The sequence below is a fragment of the Vanessa atalanta genome, chromosome 23, assembly GCF_905147765.1.
Source record: "Vanessa atalanta chromosome 23, ilVanAtal1.2, whole genome shotgun sequence".
Lineage (NCBI taxonomy): Eukaryota > Metazoa > Arthropoda > Insecta > Lepidoptera > Nymphalidae > Vanessa > Vanessa atalanta.
Window position 1 is genome coordinate 1,156,308 of NC_061893.1, and position 15,641 is coordinate 1,171,948.

General features: G+C 31.4%; 1 protein-coding gene across 1 annotated transcript in view; it reads left to right on the forward strand.

The window, feature by feature from the left end:
- LOC125073127 (octopamine receptor beta-2R) overlaps positions 1-15,641 on the forward strand; it is a 211,578-nt gene that overhangs the window by 112,036 nt on the left and 83,901 nt on the right. The gene's annotated exons all lie outside the window — the stretch shown is intronic.

Consider the following 15,641-nt stretch of genomic DNA (forward strand, 5'->3'; position numbering starts at 1 on the left):
AACTATAAAAATAATTATATAAGATTTTAAATTAACATGGTTATTTTTTTTACTACTAGTATTTAAAACGGGATATTTACTTCGACATTATCTACGAATGGCTTGTTCACGAGACTAATATCGAGCTCCACCCGTTTTAAATACTTGTAGTAATCAAAATAATTATGTTCCCTAATATACTTCTAAATATTTGACTCACTTAACATAGTTACATTTAAAACTTATTCTTTAAAATGCATCTTTCTGTCAGAGTCTATAATTGATCTGTTTTCAAGAGTACTTTTTACAGCTTTTACGTTAACAGATCAAATCGATACTTGAGTTACCAATTTCTATAAAATATGGTTCAAAAATAATAAACAACTTAGCTGATTACTGATTGATATCTCATTTTAAAATTCGTTCTAAAATAAAACCTATACTTATAATTAGTTTTAAAACTAGATCCTTATTGTGCTTTAATATGTCTAAAAATGCAACAAACAATTTTATTTACGTGTCTGATCGCTAGTGACGATTTGCGCAAGACGGCTGGCAGGAGCTGGATGCGAGTTGCCGAAGAAAGACCATAGTGGCGTGCATTTGGAGAGGCCTATGTCCAGCAGTGGATGAATGCGGGCTGATGTGTGTGTGTGTGTGTGTGTGTCTGACCGCTCTCGCGACCGCTTGTGTTGTGGTCACTACTTTATATGTGTTGTCTCGTTGTTCGAGACGTCGGTGTATCAAGCAATTTAATTATATATTTGATTTAGTTCACAAAATAATACATAAATTATGGAAGTTTGTAAACTTTAAAAGGCTTTGCCATTTTAATGAATGTAATTCAAACCTAAGTTATCATGGCGAATTAATTTAAATTGTAAAATAATTTATTATATCATTACGTCTTTTTAACATTAATTGGCAATATGATACATATTTACTTAACTATACTTAAAATCGTTTGTTCAGACTGACTATCACTTACAGATATTTGGAAAATATTTTTATCATATAACCCAATCATCCGCAAAGAAAGTATTTTTGGATTTTTTTTACTTAAAGGGGCAGATATTAGATTAGTAACTTTGTTTGGATTTTACCCGTACCTTGTCGGGTCGAGCGACTAGTTAAATAAATCTAATTACTGTACAATTCATGGCTGTGTGGAATCGTGCCAAGAATGCGAACATTAATTCGCCGGTGTATCGATATTTTCGATTATCTTATTGAAAAATGAACCAACCGTCCTTTCATTAACAATTGTTAGATATTAAATATTTTTTAAATATTATATTAATTGATGAATGGCTAAAGGATTACCGTGCATCTTAACTGAAGTTTGTGGTTTCAAATCTGGCATACTGGGTTCTATGCGTTTATTTTTTTTTAATTTACTTCTTGCTCGCCTGTCATTGAAAGTATCGTTAGGAAGCATGATTCGAAAGAAATTTTACTACGTGTTTATCGATGTCGATTCACATTGCAGCAAAACGGAATAAGGCTCAAGCTATGAATAAAAAGGGCGTATCAGCAATGTTAGATATTTACTGGTGTACTTTTCAATTCTATAATTTAAGTGATTCAAAATCACATTTTTTAAGGTAGGTTGCGGTTAGCTGCACCTGCGTCTGATCTCTTTTCATTTCTGGCAAACTGCCTTTTTATTAAACTCTTAAGAATGTCGAAATAGAGAGTATCTTTTAGTTTGCACACAGACTTGTTTACTGTAACATCTCTTGCACCATTAGCTTGTGTCCTGCATTTATCTGGATTGTCTTATGTCCCTAGTTTGCCCCATTTTTTTATCAGTACGTATTACAGTTCATTATTGGCTCAAAAATAAATGGTAACGTCGAATAAGACATAGGCATAGAGATATAAGTAAGCATCATTGCTTCATCGTTGCTATATGCCTCTCAAAACCATCAAGCTCATTATTTCAAGTTTCGATCATGCATAAGATACGTTTCTCCATCGTTGCACCTATTGTCTGCGCAATAAAAAACGAAACATTGATGGAAAAATTCTGATTTTATCTCGAGAATTGTATCTATATTCGATTACTGGACATTAAATACAATCATACTCGAATATGCATTAGCATTAGCATAGCATTAGCAGCCTGTAAATTTCCCACTGCTGGGCTCCCTTTGAGGAGAAGGTTTGGAGCATATTCCTCCACGCTGCTCCAATGCGGGTTGGCGGAATACACATGTGGCAGAATTTCGTTGAAATTAGACACATGCATGTTTTCCTTCACCGCCGAGCACGAGATGAATTATAAACACAAATTAAGCACATGAAAATTCAGTGGTACCTGCCTGGATTTGAACCCGAAATCTTCGAACGAAACGAAACATTTACAAGGAAGTTATAGCTGTAATTAATTTAATACGTATGTACTCGTACACATTTATTTTTATAAAAAAATCTTCGAAATATTTACCTATCGTTACATAACTGATGCATTAGGAACTAAGATGTCATGTCCCATGTACCTGTAGTTCCCCTATCAAACCATACACTAACTATCACTAACAATAATAAGTATAACTGTATGGCGGCAGTTGTAGTAGATTTAGATATAATGCAATACGACACAGAAGTGCTTATATGAGCCTATTTGTATAAAGAATACTTTAATTTTGATTTTATTGTATTGAAAACATGAAAAATATTAAATTAAAAATTTCGTTAAGATTATTGTCAAAATTGGTTGAAGCGTCTTTTGAAACTCAAACGATCTATTATAGAATTTTTTATTTGAATTATCATTTTGATAATAAAATTATATAAAAGAAAAGTTTATAAACTAGATAAATTCGAGATGAAATTTCTCAATTTCACAAAACAGTTTTTATTCGACTACGCCCTAGGGACATTACGACAACTAACAAATCGTCTAGTCAAACGATATTTTAAATAAATTTAGATAAACGTCAAATAAAATTATCATCGATATAATTATGTAAACTATTAAAACACGAATAGAAATGTATTATGTTCTAAATTATTTAATAAAATAATTAATAATATAAAATAGTAATATATCATCCACTCATCAATTATTATTATCATTTATTTATTTGGGCAGCCAACGTGATATACATACAAAGTATCTAATTCTATATATGCATCAAAGTCTTAGAAACATTACAATGTACATCACTCTTACTAACATATCGTGTAAAAACAAAAAAGACTTCTGGTACTACTAAAGAACAAATCAATTACAAAAAAAAAACAAACAAAAACTATTCCACTTTCAAATAAAAAAAATAAAAGTGACATGACAAAAGTTATTCTAATGATGTAGAAAGATATGTTTGATATCTCAGTACCAATATTATATATTAATATGTAAGTAAATTTTGTCCCAGTGATTATGCTACGATAATTGCACATCAAAATTGGTTATAGGCTCATTTCGAAGAGCTCCAGTCGTATGTGCAGATTATTAAACATAATTCTTGATTGCAATTTATGAAATTGTTATGATTTAACAAATAATTAATTTTAGAGAGCGGAAAAAAGCTACCGGCCACGTAGAGAGCGGCACTATGGCTGTATAAAAAAATGAAAATCGTGCGAACTGACGTCGTCAGTTTTAAATGAACTTAAATAAAAAACCCTGTCATTGGTTTCGAAATTTGTAAAAATCTGTTGAATAAATGAGAAGTTCCACTAGTTCTAGCTAATGTTTTGATATTCGGATATTTTGCAAAGACTCCTTTAAACTTTGAATAAAGCGACTTATTATTTAACTCAATTCACGATAGGAAAACCAGATTTACGATACGGTAGCTATCACGCTGATCTTTACTGAGTTTTCACTCCAACACTAAGTTTTTCATTTGTGACGTGACTATTTATTTTGTATGGAAGTTGAATAACTCACTATAAATATGTTTACTAAGGAATATTATAAACAGAAATTCTGTAATTATAAATTAATTTGTATTTGTAGAGTAAAATTAATACCATCAAAACCTTAAGAAGTAATGGTATCAAGGATAGGTACTAAAGAATCGAATAAACTATTTTATTCCGAAAACGGCCTCCATTCTTATCGGAAATTAGCCAACCGTACTGTAAACACGATATATAGATCCCCACGCTCCATAAGTTAAACGACTGGAATTCAGGCGCAGGAACACCATATTTTTGAGACATGGTAGTGTTAAAATTGCCTAGTTGCTAAACTCCGGGCAACTATAGAAAATTTTCTTCTCAGAAACTCAACCCAATTAACCTTAAATACGCCTTGTAATTTAAAAACAGAACCTCGGAAACAAGAACCATTTACTAAGTACTAGACTAAGATCCAAAGTCAGTAGATAAAAATAGAATTTCATGGTGATGTTGTAGTAGTTAGTTAGTCCTGATACGCTTCTCTCTGCTCTGCTCTTCTAATATTTGAAATTCCAAATAAATATTACCATTTAAAATGACCCAACATTCCAACAAAATAGCCGCCAAATATATCCAACAGTGAAAAATAAAACAACTTAGTTTGTCTGCCTGCTGTCTAGACAAGAAAATTTTATTCCACACATATGTTATAATCGTGTTAAATTGGATCGCGAGTTGATGAAACCGAGATCGGCTTAACGAAGCCCGGTGAGAGAATTAGAAGCACAAAATTCCAATAACTGCTTCTTTGAGGATTTGTACGAATATGTCATTTTGGATTCGAAATATTCAATACTTTCTATCCGGATTATGGTATATTCTATACACGGATTGTGTATAACACATTCGAAATTGAAATTTTCTTAAATAAATAATAATTATATAACTATGTCATTTTAATATAAGTATTGTAAATCCTTTATACATTATAGAGGATTAATTTCACAGACATTAACTTTAAAAAGTTGTTAATATTGAATTCGAAATTTAAAATACATCGCATACAGATACGAGAAAAGATGAGTTTTGTACTTTTTAATTTAAATTAAAAATAATAATTTATGCAAGCGTAAGCTTAACAGGAGGAAAAATATTGGCAATTCCTTGAAAAGGTATTACTGTTTTTTAAATAGCTTCAGGCGAATAGTAAACAATTGATAGGTAAAGAAATAACTATTCAGGAGTAAAACGCTTATAAGATTAAAGATTAAAATGGTCCTTCGATTTTCCAAAGCCGGATATAACTGAAGATGATTCTTGCATAACCACAACTATGACATTAATAAAGTTTCACATATTAATCCTTATAATATATTTTTAACACCACGATAAAATCAAATTTAAAATTAAGTGGATAAATTTTAGTAACATTGAAATATTTTTCGGCCGAAAATTTATGAGAACTACGCTTATAATCGTTAAATTGTTCTACTGCATTTAAATATTAATAAATGAATACAATAACAATTTATCATCCTGTATATACATGTTTATATTTATTTTCAATATATTTCTATTAAATTATTAAACAATTTCAACTCCAGTCGTAGTTGAACCCTACAAATCACCACTCAACACAGCAAATGTTTCTAGGCCATGCGTATGAAGCATTTCAAAGAAATATGGCGTCCAACCTGTATTTCTCGCTTCAGAGCTTACCCTAGTACAAGTATTTCAATTTAATATATGTGTAGTTTTACGTTATACACTATTCGTATGTATTTATTAATGTATATTTTTTAATGTCTTCATTTTTTATTTAACAAGCGATACAAATCCTCTTCAAACGTATTAAGCGACTTGATAGGACTCGAGTTCCACCTATTTCACATCCATAGTTACTATACCAGTAGTCAAAAACAATAATATTTTAATTCAATCAGATAAAAGGTTCGATAGCCCAGATTTTTAATTTTGATACTCGTATTGTATAGTTTATTCATTTGCACTTTTTTGTTATATTTTTCCAACAGTCATGTAAAATTAATTTCCATAAATCAATCACGAAAATTCAATTAAGATATTTGTCAAGTGTATTTTAAAAACAATTGATGTTTTGAATAGTTATTGGCTTGCATGTGTCCCATTGATCTAGTATTGGATTAGAATCTCAGGGCCGATAAATATGTAATTATTGGGTATTTATGTCGAAAACATGTCAGATACTGCTCAGGTCATCAAGTCTCAAGCTCGTTGATGCATAAAATCTTTCCGATCGTCTTGGATTTGCACTCCTATCAGATTGTGAGAGTGATGGAATAAAGAGTGCACGTCTTTTCGTACTATTATATGTCCTGGGTGCTAGACTACCTTCAGAATGACTATCTTGATAATTAAAATAGGTAATTTTTTATATGCAATAATTTAAATTTTATTATTTAAATGTTCAATCAAGTTCAAAAATCATTACTATTAATTAAGAGTAAAACAGTATTCTATTAGAAGTATTTTAAGAAAGATGAAGCCAATTATCGCTGCTTTTACTAATAATATTGGAATAATTATTTTTTAATCAATAATTATTAATTTGATCATATTACATGACGTTTTAATGAATTTATTACTTTAATTGGTATTCGTTTATAATTTATTATTTAACTTTTTACTGTCTCAACGATCTGCTACGTTGATAATTATAATTAAAATTACTTGTGAAAACTTAATTGGTTCGTATTTTTTTATTAGATGTTTTGTGTTTTTTGTTACTGGATGTCTTTCTATATAGTAAAATAAATAAAGTTGAAGTTTACATCAAATCAACACACGATATCTTTAACCAGTATATTATAAACATTTTTATCTATGGAGAATAAGCTTGGCTGCTGTATCCGAAATCAATAAGGATAATATTATCATGATAAAATATCTTAGATTTAATGATTAGAAGCTGGTGGTGGAAACCCGTCTGGGTAGGTACCACACACTCATCAAATATTACCAAGGTTGGTGGCGATGGTCACCACTTACCATCAGGTGGCCCATTTGCTCGTTCGCCAAGTTATTACATAAAAAAGCATTGATGGTATTTAAATTGGTTTACACCATGTATTGTTAATGTTTGTTGCATTTTATTAAAACCATTCCTTAATTCCACGTCGTGTAAAAAATGGAACACAACATAACAAAAAAATATAGGAAAACGATGCACCGAGGCGGTGTTATCGCTTGAAGCGATCTGTCACAGACCTTTCGTAAAAGAAATTGGATAAAAGTAGGGGTAAGTGCAATTCAAGTAAAATATCCATCTGATCTAAATTGAATTTATTTTCAAAATCAATAATGAGCTACAATTTTTTTATTTTTCTATAAAATTCATATTCGTGGTTCTCATATGGGACTTTTCATTTTGACCACGGCGAGAAGTATAGCACCCACTAAGTAACTGCTTGTAAATCTCTCCCCTTGTAGATAAGGCTTGGAGCTTATTTCACCTCGTTTTCAACTAGTTTAAGTTTCCCCACGATGTTTTCTTCCATCGCAGAATACGAGATGAATTATAAACACAAATAAAGCACATGAAAAATCCTGAGAATTGTGAAAGTGGGAATTGCCCGTGTTCGAACCCGAAAATATCACATGTTTTATTTACCATTATCTTGCCTCGTACGTAATAAACTATACGGACTGTAATTTTGCTTAAAAACCGATATAAAGAAGACGAAACTTCAAAACCAATTTCAAGGCTGCGGTTTCTTGGGTACATTTTAAAGTTTACATTTCCTTACACAACCAAAATAGGGTCGCAGCGCAGAGAGACAAGTTGTTTGAAACGGAAAAAGTTTTTCTCATTACTACGGAAAACGGGATATTGTACTTTGTCTTAAAGACCCGCGTCATGCAGCTTTGTATTGTAAAATAGAAACTGTTTCTTAGATATGTAAATTTCTAACATAATTTTTAAAAATGTATCTCTATTTAAATGATAGTCGAGCTGAGATTGCTTGGTGCAGTATGTGAATCGTATCAGAAGTTCACAGGTTTGTGAATATCTGACTCTGAAATCACGTAATATGATCCGATAAGCCTCTAAGGGATACGGCGTGGAAAGGACAATAGATGTTTTTGGAAAGGACACTAATATTGTCGAGTATAGCCATCGTAGAGGTTTTAGTGGGTAAAATCGCTCATAACCCCAGGAAACCAGGAATACAGACCAAAGTCAAAGTCAAAAATCTTTATTCAATATAGAAGTGTTTACACTTGCTTATTGATTGTCAAAAATCTACCACCGGTTCGGAATTTAGCACCTCGGACCTGAGAAGAACCGGCGAAAGAAACTCAGCGGGATATATTTTTGTTTTTATTTTTACCATTTTGCATGTACAATGATAATTATATTATAGTTATTTGAAACAACCTGGAGGCGATCATTTCATTCCCAAGGTGTGCAGTCAACTAAAAAGTCATTCGTGTTGTAATATCCTTTAGCACACTTTGACATGACAATCAAAACCACGCATTGAAGTACCGTAACGCAAAAAGCTCCAAACCTGCTCAAAATTAGAATCTTTGCTCAGCAGAGAGATATTTATGAAATTACTAATACATACATTTTTTTATGATATCGGTACGCGGACGAGGACAATGGTGCTGTAAGAAATATTAACCATTCCTTACATCACCAATGCGCCACCAACCTCGGGAACTAAGATGTTATGTCCCTTGTGCCTGTAGTTACACTGGCTCACTCACCCTTCAAACCGGAACACAACAATACTGAGTACTGCTGTTTGGCGGTAGAATATCTGATGAGTAGGTGGTACCTACCAAGTAAGTACATACTAATAATACGTAAATATATCAAGCAAACCTACATTGGAGATATACGTCGATTAGGTGAGTTTTAAAATTTAAACATGTCTTAAAATTTATCTTTTTATTAGTTAAGACAATGCGTTTTTATCGCCCAAAAAGCGGGTCAATGAACTTGACCACAATTGAAATGTCTTTGGACGAATATGGTAAGTTAGTGACTAATACGTATGACCTTTCTCGTTATATGAATTAAAATAAAACTTTAAGATATCCAAATTAGATGTTGTTAGGACTTTTGGTATCAGCCTTTAGTTGAAACAGGTTAGCTTTTATTGAGGTATGTTTTTTTATATTATTATTTATACCTTTATTTATGATATAAATGTATAAATATATTTTTTTTATCATTGGTGTTGTAAATTTGAATTATGTAAAGACTAAAATTGATTTAGAAAAAATAATTGGTATATTTAAAAAATCAGATCAAAATTATGAATTTTTGTATGACTTCGGCTATTTTTGAAAGTAACAACATTATTGTTTGAAATCGCATTTAGGCATGGTAAAGTTTTGAAGCATCAATAGCGCAATAGTTTAAGGGCCGCCTAGAGATGTGAAAGACGCAGAATCGATCCAGACCCTTTGGCTATTGTCGTCTCAAATTCTAACGCAAGTTTTAACCCTAAATAGAGGGGTAAATTTGAATATTAGTAATTCCTTGTAATGAGACATTGTTATTTTTCTTTAAAAAAAGACAGAAAACGGCAGCGGTTTCAGCGTTTATAAAAAAAAAACATCACTAAACAGAGTGAATATAGAGATGAAAGTTTTTATAGGAATTCGCTACTTTTCACAGTAACATTGAAATTGCCTTTTGACTTATTGTCTCAATTTCACCCAATTGAGTGTGAAATTTGGTACTAAAAATATGAATATCGGTGTATTGACCTTTTCATGAGAAAAAGAACTTGATACAGCTAGAGTTTGGAAACATCAACTCATAAGAGAATTAAATTGGAATTAAAGTTAAGAAGTTAAGTTCGTCTTTAAATACCAAATTTTATGGTAATATCTCTATACGCAATGCTGAATACGACGATACTCAAGTACATCAGCTGTATGTTTCAGAATAGATATCTCATATGGTTCAAATTTAGTCAATAATAATTATAATAAAGTTATATTATAAATTGATATCACTTCTACGGTCAGTTAGTTTCTAAATCGTACCTGTTTTATATAAACAACATTAGGTAATAGAGAACATGATCAGGAGAAGAGATAACACAGTGTTTGCACGCAAATGGTATAATAACGAACAATGATACTGGTTTTTGCATAATGTACTGCATCGTAACTAATATTATAAATGCGATAAGTTGGTTTATCCGGTTTATGTTACCCTATCACGTGTTAACTTAAACGATCATCATCGGTACAGAAAAGAACGTAGATTTTTTAATAACTGTCAATACCCCCCCCCCCCACTTCACAAGTGATTAAAGCTGGATGTTCTTTATAACTTAATATATGTACGTAAAACCGCATACAAATCAACAGATAAATTATTTAAAATTATTTATGTGATCTATTGCGTTAATAAATAATATTAGTAATATTTTTACTGAAATACCTTCCATGGTGAGATTTCGGTCAGTTACGACTTTATTATATGTAAAGATGTAGATATAACAAGAGTTCTAACATGATTGATTTATGTCAGATCTCTATAGTAAAGTAACGATTCGTTTTGCTTTTGGATAGTAGAATTGTCCATGAGGCGTTATTCGGAAGCTACCATTGACTTGTTGCTTGCGGATCAGAAGATTACGAATAACGGAGAGCAGGGTAATTAGGGGGGGGGGGGGGGTGGGGGATACTAGAGTTTCATTAAAAATTGTAATTGTAAGAAAATTTTACTTTCCGTGAGAAAAATGAATCATATTTTGTATAATTAAGTAAGTGAATTTCAATAATCAAGTCTTTGACGTAATTTTATTTTTTTTGATAAAATACGTATGGCAACATTTTTTTTTAAACTCACATTGTCTAATGTAATTACATTTTAAAAATAACATTAAACCTTACCTTATTTGTCAACACAAAGGCTTTAATACATAACTTCTGATAAAAAACATACGTTAACAATAATAATTAATTACATAATAAAATATATCGAGTAAATTTTAAATTAAACAAAACAAAACGGGCTTCTTTATACCTTAGCGTGACAACCAGCAATTGTCCCACTGTTGGGCTGGGACCTATTCTGTTTTTAAGGTAGAAGGTTTGTTTTTCTTCTTTGAGGAGCTTGATATTATTAATTATAAAAATAAATTTAGTAAGTTTAGATGATCGGATATATTTACTGTTTAAAAATTAGCTTTTACAAAGTACTTTGTAAAAGCTAATTTTTAAAAGCGCCTTATGCGATTACTTTCAAGTATTTCAATCCCAGAGGTCTCGTTCTGTATCAAATAACTTCATTCTTTAGACATTTTGTAACAACAAAAAATACCTATTTTTTGTTGTTTTCAAAACGTCTTATCAGATCCGTATTGAATTTAAGTTAATTAAAAAAAAAAACTCTCATTTGACACTAGCAGGTTAAAAAATATATCAAAACATCATTATTATACGCCAATCGTTCTTTTATTTTATATTTTAACTAATGTTGTATATTAAAATAGCTGTTAATTATAAGATTTTAAATTCACGTGGTTATTTTTATTACTACGAGCATTTAAAACGGGATATTTACCATGTTTTTTATTTTTATTCGGTGAAGCTCGATATTTCGACTCGTGAACATGAAATTCGTAGATAATGTCGAATTATGAAACATGATAAATATCCCGTTTTAAATACTGTAGCTGTTAATTATTACAATGTACATACATATTATAACTATATATTAGTGTAACTGGAGATACATGCCTCCAACATACGAGTACTTTAAATTATGAGTATAATTTTAATAAAAATCTTAACCTCTTTAATTGGCAAAGGTTTTGCGATACGCAGACACGTGTTATACCTTACATATAAACTGAAATCCTTTTTCTACCTACACAAATCTAATATTTATAAAAACAAAAACAATTCGATCAAATCAAACATCCCGGATTTTGAGAAGGATCGTGTTAACGTAACACATCACAAACTGCCAATAAATAAGGAAAAGTTTGAAACAAGTTGTGAATAAGAAAAAACGTTAAAATAAAATATAAATACTGTTCTTCAAAGACATTTAATATAGGATCTGATAATATTTGGCGAAAAGCCATGACTACTTTATAAGTGGACAGTTATTTCTGGAGACGATATCGTTTGGCAAGGTCGCGTATCAGGGACAGACTGAGTGGAAGGCCAACGCACCTGTTCTGTGAACACCGTGATGTGTATTTCTTTTGAGCTGATTAATAAAAATCATTATGTTCAAACTTTGATCATTTTTGGGGGTTGGTCTTATTAAAAATGCATTATCTTCTTCGTTCGTATGTCAAACCAATGATGGTAGACAGAGACAATCATAGTTTTATTAAATACTATCTAAATAACGTTCATCATTCATACTATGGTTACTAGTAAATGTTTTCTTTTTTAAATAAATATCTCGATGGACGCGCAAATGCCACATTTGCAGCACAGCTGATGATAAACAACACTGCTCGTAGAAATGGATGCTGTAAAAAATATTAATGATTGCCTACATCGCCAATTCGCCTTTATCCTTGATAACCGATATGATCCTTGTACTTGTTACACTGGCTTATTCGCCCTTTTAATTTACCATATGTAATATATGGCGAGGTTGAATAAAGCACTATCACCAAGCAAAGTGGTACTAAAAATTTTCTGCTCAGTTAAATTAAAAAAAAAAAACCTAAAAAAAATCTTATCCAGAAATTCTAGATTCCAAATTAACGCAGGACCAATAAAAAGTTTTTTTTTCTATCAAGAACTTCCCGTGCCTCGGAAAGTACTTAAAATAAAGCATTGAATTGTCTGGTCATCGGATTGTGTCAATGAGTGAGAGAGTCTCATACCATGCAGATTATCTAGCCCTCCATTAGTTTACTTTTCGTCTTCCAACGGTCGATCAGATATTTGAATATGTATGTATGTATATTGAAAATGAGTTTTGGACAGTATGCATGAAGCGTCGTCCGAACGCTATAAAAATCTGACAAAATCGGATGATATTGGGAATTTGTGAAAGTTAGCTCGTTGTAATCGTGTAGTGCTTATTCGACCTCTATGTATCGTATGAACACATACAGATTATATACCTTTGATTTTTTTTTAATATCTTTCATATTGCCAACGTTAAAATACTGCCCACTTCCAAACACCTAACTGCTACTGAGAATTTGTCGATATAAAACTTCAATAATACTTTATTGGTGTTAAAACACAAGATCTCAAACCACTAACCAACGATGCTGTCAATTACAAATTAAATTTTGTGTAGCAAATTAAACAAGCTCAATATGTCTAAGCTGAAACAGCAGCAGTTTTCAACCGGTCTCTTAACTTCGGACATTACCGAAAATCATTAACCTATTTACAAAATATACAAAAAATTAAATATTTATAATTAAAAGTACACCAAAACAAAGGATTGAAAGAATAATCAATATATGCTACATTAATTATCAATCTAGCGAATGAGGAAGGTAAGCCAGTAGTTAAAATTTAGGGAAAGGTTAGATAAGGCATAGCAAAGGTGAAGAACTATTTATATTACACCAATAATACCAATCAAATTGTTATGGCTCGAGAAAATGAATTACTTTTTCACTAAGGTGTGTAAATTAGTCAATGTCACTTAAGTATACTTTAAACAAAACAAATAGTTTGTGAAAATAGAAATTTCAGAAATAGGCAAATAGAGCGCGTGAACGTTATAGAGAAGCGAAGGAAAGCGATTACAAAATCAAACGTCTATGCCAATTCTCAATAGTCTAAGCTATAAGTCTATTTGCTAATACGTCAAAATTGCTGTCGCTCTAATAATAATATAATAAATATAAATTAATAAAAAAATAAGCCCGTCTGGGTAGGTAACACCCACTCATCAGATATTCCACCGACAAACAACAGTACTCAGTATTGTTGTGTTCCATATTGAAGGGTGAGTGAGACCCCCCGTAATTTACAGGCACAAGGAACGTATTGGCGATATTTCTTACAGCGCCATTGTCTATAGGCGGTTGTGACCACTTACCATCAGGTGGCGCATTTGCTCGTCCGCCAAGCTACACAAAAAAAATGCATTTTGATTCACGCGCTCCATCTACCATTGTTTTTTATTCTGTGATTGTAACAATACAAACTCTACAACAACTTGCATAAATTACTTCAGAACGCAGAGTAAATCATAATTAATTTTACTCATATCCGCATTTGCTCGCTTAATATCTTCAAGAACTACTCAACTTGAACTAATTTCTTGTAGTTAGAGAAAACAGGTAACTTGTTGGAGCGTTTTAATAATTCTCTTTGAGAACAATATGTAGTTAATACTGAAAGATCTTATACTAATCAGAATAAAGTTGATTTTGCAATTAATTCTCTGAAGGGTTTCATTTTAAATATATCAAATGATAAGGTATTTTAAACAACTCTTCAGGAAGTTTTTATGTGAAAATTTTGAAATTCGAACCATTGATGACACAATTGTTTGGTTTGAGTTTTTGTATTTTTATCCTATACATTTATGTTTATAGAATTATTAAAAACATGTAATGAGTATAACTACATGAAAAATAATATTGAAGTTCCTGTAAACATAGGTGTCCAAGTGCTATAATCTTGGATTTTTGCCCATTTTGGAGGTCATGAGCTCTAAAGTAATTTGACAAAACTGTACTCTTTATTTCCATACATGAGAAAGAAATCAATATATTTTGGGTAGGTACTACACAGTCATCGTAGTATTTTTATTTCGGGTTTAAATGCGTCAGCGTGAGTTATATGTAATTACAGGCAAGGGATATAACACATTCGTTCCAAAGGTTGGTGATGCATTGGCTATCTAAGGGAAGGGTTAATATTTACGGTGCTGTCTATGGACGGTGGTAACCACTCACCACCAGGTGGCTCATAATATATCCATCCATATAATGTAGCAGTATTATAACTCACTGTGTATCCATTTTGTTTGTTCATATATTTTCCTGATATTTTCATTCGGCTGTTTTGTTTGTTTTAATTAGAAGATTATTGCTCGTCTGCAACTGTCATCGTATATCTGCGTTGTAGAGAAATTGTGCCAAGGCCAAGCTCGAAAGTTATTCCAATCACATGAGATAATATTTCGCTGTATTCTGTTGTGAAGGGTGAGTGATCTAGAACAATTGCTCGAGTGCTACATTAATCTCATAGTCTCAAGAGATACATCAGTCCACTTGTAAAACAATTGCCAATGTCATTATATGATCCTCTAAATTCTGTTTGTTTTATTTGTTATGCTTATATGTGCTCTCAAACAAAAGCGTAAATTTGACTAGCGACATAGTTTTTTTCTGAAACCAAACCTTTACAGATGCAAATGTGCCGAAAGAAAAACTAGGCAATATTTAACTAGTAGCTTGCGATTATAATGTTTTTTTTAATTTATCATTAAAAAGTAAGCGTAAAAATTTGTGTTGTAATGGTTCGCTTCTTAAATGAACTGATCTAATCGGATTCCTTGTGATGTAATGACTTTTGACCTATCATATTTATACCAGAAGAAAAAATGTGTGGTAGAATAACTGATGAGCGAAGTGATCAGTGTTTTGACCAGAAGGTTCAAATTGGTACCATCTGCTATTCTGATGAAAGTTCCAGGAACAAATTAATGTTATTTTTCTTAAGAATTTTAAATAGAGTTGAACGGGTAGAACTTTAACACACTTTCTTGTTTATTTTCTTCTGGTTTTATTGAACGTCAAAAGTTTTATGCAGACGAAGTGGTGCCTCGGGTAAACTATGATTTGCAGTTT